General features: G+C 46.0%; 1 pseudogene; it reads right to left on the reverse strand.

Annotated features, from left to right (window-relative positions):
* Positions 1–6,971: 6,971 nt before the first annotated feature.
* Positions 6,972–7,795, reverse strand: LOC105710227 (small ribosomal subunit protein uS2-like; annotated as a pseudogene).
* Positions 7,796–8,103: the final 308 nt, after the last annotated feature.

Here is an 8,103-nt window from a genome sequence, read left to right on the forward strand (position 1 = left end):
TTTGAGACCAGCCTAGCCAACATGCTGTAACCCCGTCTCTACTAAAAATACAAAAATTAGCCGAGCATGGTGGCAGGCTCTTGTAATCCCAGCTATTTGGAAGGCTGAGACAGGAGAATCACTAGAACCCAGGAGGCAGAGGTTGCAGGGAGCTGAGAGAGCACCATTGCATTCCAGCCTAGGTGACACAGCAAGACTCTATCTTGAAACAAATAAATAAATAATATAGGAAATAAGGCACAGAAAAGTTTATTGATTTGTCTAAGATCACACAGTAAGAAAGTAGCTAACCAGGATTGAAACCCAGGCTTTCTAACTCCAGAGTTTAGTTTCTATGTGAAAGAACTCACTTAGCCCTGGGTGAAACATACACAGAGCAACAGTCAGGATAGGCCAGGTAATGCTGCAGCAACAAACAATGCCAAATCTCAGTAACATCCCACACAAAGGTTTATTCCTCACTTATGCCACATGCCCAGTGCAGGGTGGCAAGTATGGCTCATGAGAGTGACTCATAGGCACAGGGGAGGGAGGCTTCGTCGTGAGTGCTTCTGCAACCACTGAAGCAGGAGAAGGCCAGGGGAATTCTTTCCATCCAATATGACACACATTTCTTTTGCTTTTCTTTCATTTGCCAAAGCTAAGGCAGTGAGGAAGTGAAATTTGACTTTATGTCCTGAAGGCGAGAACCAAAATATTCACTAATAGCCCTAATGACTGCATGTTGGCACCCATTACGTATTGATTGAATTGAAGTCGAATGCCTAGTTCAGAGAGATGGAGAGAACTCTGTCTCAGCCAGCTGGATTGGTAAAAAGAGTTTGCAAACATAAGCACTATCAATCCTGCCTTGAAGGCCGCCAGAGGACCACTGCATCACCAGTTCTGTATGTCAGGCATTTCTCTGAGAGGTCTGCATGTTGCCAAGACAACACAAAGAATTCTGGTTACAGGTCAAAGCGTTCCAGGAAAATATCATTATTATCTTCCAACCACCGTCGTTTATCCATTCGGCACACCCCAGACCACCCTTTTGTGTTGGTTTTTTCCTTTTGCCCTTTTTATGGTTTCTCTTGTCATATTCTTCCATAAACTCACATGAGGCACACACAGAAATATGGCAAACTTGGCTGGGTGCAGTGCCTCACGCCTGTAATCCCAGCACTTTGGGAGGCTGAGGTGGGCGGATCACCTGAGGTCGGGAGTTTGAGACTAGTGTGACCAACATGGAGAAACCCCATCTCTACTAAAAAAATACAAAACTAGCCAGGTGTGGTGGCACACCCCTGTAATCCCAGCTACTTGGGAGGCTGAGGCAGGAGAATCACTTGAACCAGGGAGGCCGAGGTTGTGGTGAGCTGAGATCATGCCATTGCACTCCAGCCTGGGCAACAAGAGGGAAACTCCATCTCAAAAAAAGAAAGAAAAAGAAAAAAAGAAATATAGCAAACTTGTACATTACAAAATTTTTTTCTTTCTTTTGAGACAGAGTCTTGCTCTGTCACCTAGGCTAGAGTGCAGTGATGTGAGCATAGACCACTGTGACCTCAAACTCTCAGACTTGAGCAATCCTCCCTCCTCAGCCTCCCAAGGTGCTGGGATTACAGTTGTGAGCAGCTACACTCAGCCAGAAAATTTTCTAAACCATTTGTAAGTGTACATTTTAGTGACAGTAGTTACATTCACAGCGTTGTGCAGGAATCACCACGAGCTATTCCCAAAACTTTGTTATCACCCCAAACAAAAACCCTGTACATTAGGCAATAACTTCTGATTAAGATAGAAATTGTTATACTCACTTTAAAGATAAGGATATTTAGGGTTAAGAACTTTGCTCAGCATTATGCAGAAAATAAATGACAGAGACAGGATTTCTGACTTTGAAGCCAACGGTCCTCTTGGCGCAGTCAAGCCTCTCTAGAAGATTTCTATCTGGTCACTCACAGCAGGCAGTGCGGACCATCTGCTCGAGGTGGAGTGCAATTCCTAAACTTGGAAGTGCCCCTGCAGTGGTCTGAGGAATAGATAATCCTTCAGCCACTCCACTGTATTCCAAGACATTCCTGTATTACTGAGTGCTTATTAAGTACTGGAGAGTCAAAGATGAGTAAGACTCTACGCTGCAGCAGTTCACGGCTGAGAGAAGTTATGGAGATGCTGCTCATTTCCCCCAAAATCATTTCCCTTCTTATTTAGTAAAAACAAACAAACAAAACACAGATTTTTAGCTGGGTTCATGACTTCCAGGTGCAAGACCGCATTTTTTAGTCTCTCTTGTAACTGGCTATGGCTGTGTGACTAGGTTCTGGAAAATGACTCATGAGCATACAGTGGTATGTGAAACTTCTCAGGGAGTGTTTGCAAAAGACCAGGGGTGATACCCTTCTTTCATTACCTCCCCCTTTATCTACTGTCTAGAAGTCAAACTGCAATGGCTGGAGCTTGGGCAACCACCTTGGATCAGGAAGTATAAGACTGAGGACGGAAGAATAACAAGATGGAATAAGCCTTCATTCTTAACAAGGTGGGGTGCTATAGCATCCCTAGGTGTCATAGTTCTCATTTAGAAGAGAAAGAAAACAAATTTCTATATTATATGTATCTGTTAGCTTTTGCTGAATAACAAACTACTTCAAAGCTAATGGCCTGGCTGGGCGTGGTGGCTCATGTCTGTAATCCCAACACCTTGAGAGGCCGAGGCGGGCAGATAGCCTGAGGTAAGGAGTTTGAGACCAGCCTGGTCAAGATGGTGAAATCCCGTCTCTACTAAAAATACAAAAATTAGTCAGGCGTGGTGGTGGGCGCCTGTGATCCCAGCTACTTGGGAGGCTGAGGCAGGAGAATCGCTTGAACCCAGGAGGCAGAGGTTGCAGTGAGCCAAGATTGTGCCATTGCACTCCAGCCTGGGTGACAAAGTGAGAACTCGATCTCAAAAAAAAAAAAAAAAGCTAATATGCTAAAACAACAGCCATCTTATTTAGTTCCTGACACTATGGGTCAGCTGGGTGCTGGAGGACTGGCTGGAGCTGAATGGCCCAGGCTGGCTCTGTGTGTCTGGTAGTTGGCAGGCTGGTTGGTCAGGGCGGGGGGCCTCAGCTGGGATGGGGCACCTTTGCTCTGTCTGGTCTCACCCTCTGATAGGCTTAGCCTAAGCTTATTCACATGACTGTCTCAGGCTTCCAAAACAAAAAAGGTCAAAACCAAGAGAAACCCCAGTATGCAAGTGCTTTTCAAGCCTCTGCTTGTGTCACATATGCTAATATTCCCCTGATCTAAGCAAGTCACCCACAGGCATAGTTACTGCAAGGAGTGATTTATTGGAGGCCATTACTGCAACAATCGCTGTTGTCTAAGCCACTGATATTTTTGGATTTTCTGTCACATGCACCTGAATCTAGTCCTATCTTGTACAGGTGGTGACATGCCTGCGTATCCTCTATGTTTACATTCACCAGCGCCAGAGGATAAACAGCAGTCACAGTATTTTTTGATGTCAAGGTCACAATGGTTTGAAAACCTCCACCATCTTATTTGTCCTTATCTCCTTATCAAACTCATTTTAGAGTATTGAGAATAAACTGGTGAATGAGAAAAAACAGAATTATAGTTTAACTTTCAAGCAATATTAAGAAAACATGAAAAGGTTACTGACTTTTTTGCTGTTGCATTTTTGGTTGTTGTTGTTTAATGATGATCAAAAATAAAGAACCTCACGGTTTTGTGTGGTGGCTCACATTTGTAATTCCAATACCTTAAGAGGCTGGCGTGGGAGGATCATTTGAGCTCAGGAGTTGGAGATCAGCCTGGGCTTTGAGACCCTCTCTCTACAAAAAACTTTTTTAAAAAATAGCTGGGTGTTGTGGCACGTGCCTGTAGTCCCAACTACTTGAGAGGCTGAGGTGGGAGGCTGAAGCAAGAGGACCACTGGAGCCCAGGAGATTCCAGCTACAGTGAGGTATGTTCCCTCTGAGGTATGCACTGCAGCCTGGGCAACAGAATAAGACTCTGTCTCAAAAAACAATAATAATAGACCGGGTGCAGTGGCTCACGCCTGTAATCCCAGCACTTTGGGAGGCCAAGGTCGGATCACTTGAAGCCAGGAGTTTGAGACCATACTGGCCAACATAATGAAACCCTGTCTCTACTAAAAATACAAAAATCAGCCAGGTGTGGTGGCACCCACCTGTAGTCTCAGCTACTTGGGAGGCTGAGGCACGAGCATCACTTGAGCCCAGGAGGTGGAGGTTGCAGTGAGCTGAGATTGTGCCATTACACTCCAGTCTGGGAGACAGAGTGAGACTACATTTCAAGTAATAATAATAATAAACAAAGTGCTTTATGAGCCTTTTTTAATATAAAAAAGAGTAAATTTAAAATCTTTATTAAAAAAAGTTTAAGGCTGGGTGCAGTCGCTCATGCTTGTAATTCCTGAACTTTGGGAGGCCAAGGCAGGCGGATCACTTGAGGCTAGGAATTTGAGACCAGACTGGCCAACATGGCAAAACCCTGTCTCTACTAAAAACACAAAACTTAGCTGGGCATGGTGGCGGGCACCTGTAATCTCAGCTGCTCTGGAGGCTGAGAAACGAGAATAACTTGAACCCAGGAGGCAGAAGTTGTGGGGAACAGAGATCGAGCCACTGCACTCCAGCCTGAGCGACAGAGAGACCCTGTATTTAAAAAAAAAAAATTAAATAAATAACTACAGAGCCTCATGAACTTCACACTCCCATCTAAGCAATCTCAGGGGTTCCTACAAGGGTATCTCCGCACACTGGGGCCACCCTATGTCATTGTCAGGTGGCAGGTCCTGTTTTGCCGTCTGCTCAGGAAGCAGGCTGGAGAGGGAGAACTTCTGTGGTCACTGCTGACCACGTCTCATGAAATCGCCATTGCTGTCACCTGCTGCCTCTGAGGCGCTGCTGCCTGAGATGACCATGTAGCACTGGGCTCCACGTGAGGGACTCTTCTTGCCCTATGCCGAAGCCTCGCTATCAGGGCTACCCTCTCCAGCTGCAGGTATGATTTGCCCCAGGTAACTGAAGTGCACCTGGAATTTTCCATCACATGTCCCAGAGCCAGGAATCTGCCAGCCCAGCTTCTGTCCTCTGCTGGCCACCTTCTGTAACAGTGGGAGCTGGTCCAGGCCCATCAAGAGCCGGCAGCACATCAGTGGCAGTGACAGCTCCGTTCGAATATACCCAAGAAGCAGCTGTTCCTATCCTTTTCCCAATAAAGCAAGAGCTGGGATATAATTCTGTGGCAATGACACACAACAGTGTCTATCACCAAGTGGGGTGTTTGCTTCCCAGTCCGAAGCATCTATGAATAGTGTGTTCGCCATTTTCACCCGAGACCCAGGGAGGGACACCTGGCTTATATCCTGGTGCCTTACATCTAGAGGGTACACCCTGGAGATTCTGCCAAAGCAAAGGAACACTCTGCTTCAAAGGTGAAGTCAACCTCCATCTCACAGAAGACTGAAAACCATGCCCAGCTCCACAATGGCAGGTTCACCAATGCTCACTCACTGAGGTTTCTAAGTCATAGAACCATGTCACAGACAAAGCTCCTTTGGAACAAAATTATTACAATATAGGATAACGAGTGCTTCCACAGAAATGTGAGTGTGGTGTGATGAAGTAGAGTCCCTGCTTTGAGCCTCAGTCTTCTCACCTGTAAATTACTGATCTCATCAACTTATTGTACAGTTTAAAAGAGACAGTGTCCCCAGGTGCCACAGCCAGCTAGAGATTTTGCCGAAGCAAAAGAGCCTAGCTCACACACCTGGTGGCCGGGGGCTGCTAAAAGTCATTGTTATGGCTCTGCAGACCGGCAGGACTCTTCCTGTTTGTCCACTGAGTGTCCTGTTTGTCACTCTTGCAGGACAGCACAGATGTGGGCTTTGGGAGCCAGGACTCCTTAACTTGGCTTTATGAGGAATTTAATTGAGTGACCTTGGTCATGTCCTTCAGGAGCCAAGAATTCAAGTCAAGTCGTATCTGTGTCTTTCTCCGAGCCCTGGCTGATGTGCAAACATTCAGGCCCCATGGCTTTCCCACAGGGCATCTCTTTCCTCTGGTCTGCATGTGGTCAGCCACGGAAGGGGTAGGAGGAGATGAACAATAGACCCTTCACTGTTTTTCCCTTGTGGATTAATCTAATCCCGTTTTTCCGTTAGCAAATATAAGTCAAGAGTTTCCTGACAGAATCTGACTCCAAACACCTGGCATACAGTTGGTTTAGATTAAGGATATTACATAAATAAAACAGCAGCAAATATCCAGCCAGCCAGCGCAGAAGACCTGCCGTGGTGAGGGGAGGCGGGGGAAGGAGACACACGGATGATTTGTCAACACACAGCAAGGTAACCAGCTGGTTAGGACCGTGTGAACTTCCCATGGATTTTTTTTTCTTCTTTTTTTGGCAAACATTTATTTCACACTACTTTGGAAGGCGGTGTGGCACAGCAGTTAAATATGGGCCAAAGAAACCAGTTTAGAATCCAGACCCTGCTATTTACGGACTGTAAAATGAAGGCAAATGACTGATAAGGTGCCCGTTTCCTCATCTACAAAAGTACCTCTTCCCAACATTGAGCTGTCGCAGGGATTAGATGAGAGACGCATGCAAAGACTTTAGAATTACCGTGGGCTCATGGTGAGCCCTTGAAAATATTAGCTACCACTGTTATGTGCTGGGCCCTGAGCCAGCCAGCATTTCCCATAGCAAAGTCCCTGACTCAAAGTGATAGCTCAAGATGTTGAGACGGGAAGGGGACCCACTAGAAAGGAAGCTCTACGAGGGCAGGAATTTTTTGTTTCTGTTTTGTTTTCTATTGTACTTCCAAGGCCTAGAATAGAATAGTGCCTGGCACATAGAAGGTACTTATTTTTTTTTTTTTAAGAAACGGATGTTTATTTTCCATCAACCTTATTTCCATGTTGCTTAAGAGCCTATGCAAGAACAGCTTAAGACCATTCAGTGGCCACTCCTACCCGTTCAGTGGCCTGCGCGGGGGAAGCTGCAGACCAGTCTTCTGTGGCAGGCTGAGCTCTCCAGTCTTCAGTAGGGAACTGCTGGATAGGCACAGAGGGCACCTGCATGCCTCAGACCAGCCTGTAACCTCAGGTTGAGTAGCGGTGAACTCAGGAGCCGGGGCAGTTCACTCAACCTGAATTTCCTCCTTGGTCACGACCTTTTCAGCAGCAGCCTGCTCTTCCTTTTCAACCTCTTCAGGATCTCTGTGGAAGTAGAGATCAGGCATGACCTCCTACGGGTGTTCACGGGAAATGGTGCCACGCATGTGCAGAACTTCCTGAGCCAGCATCCACCACATCAAACCCACTGAGTGAGCTCCCTTGTTGCACGGGATGGCAATGTCCACATAGCATAGAGGAGAATCTGTATTACACAGAGCAATGGGAGATAAGTTAACATGCCTCTGTGAGAGGCTGATGGTCAGCCCTGGGGTCAGTAACCACAAGAAGCTGTGATTCCCGGAAGGCTGCCTAGATCTGGTTAGTGAAGGTTCCAGGAGTGAAGCGGCAGTATTCCTGGAGGATATGACACTGACATCAGCAGGGTTTTCAGTGGCAACAATGGCACCAGCTGCCAGCAGAAGCTTCTCCCAGGTCCTCTTCAGATTTATGATGTAGATGCCATCACTTTTCCTTTTGTAGATGTACTATTCCATCTGGAAGTCAAGATTGGTTCCACCTAAGTGGGTTCCTGCTGTAAGGAACTTAAGGACGTCCTCCTCCTTCATTTGCAGGACATCAAGGGCTCCTGACATTGTGAAAGTTTCCCTTTAAGTTACCACGGGAATCCAGAACAACACCATATGGACCCCTCTGTGGGTACTGTGGAAAAGCGAAGGTACTTCTTAATATATTTTGGTTGAATGAATACATTGAAACCATTGTTTCAGGAGCTATGCTAGACTGTGTAGGATTCAGGCAGGACACAAAGGAGGGATGTTAATAAAATGATTATACAAATTAATCAGTGAGATAGGCAAGGAATTAAAATACTTGAAGAGCGTGGAATCTTATCAGGCAATAGAGTTGTAAAATAAGTAACAGTAAAGGTTTAAGAAGTTGA

The sequence above is a fragment of the Aotus nancymaae genome, unplaced genomic scaffold (genome assembly GCF_030222135.1).
Source record: "Aotus nancymaae isolate 86718 unplaced genomic scaffold, 86718_ANA_hifiasm-v0.15.2.pri h1tg000007l, whole genome shotgun sequence".
In the NCBI taxonomy this organism is placed as follows: domain Eukaryota; kingdom Metazoa; phylum Chordata; class Mammalia; order Primates; family Aotidae; genus Aotus; species Aotus nancymaae.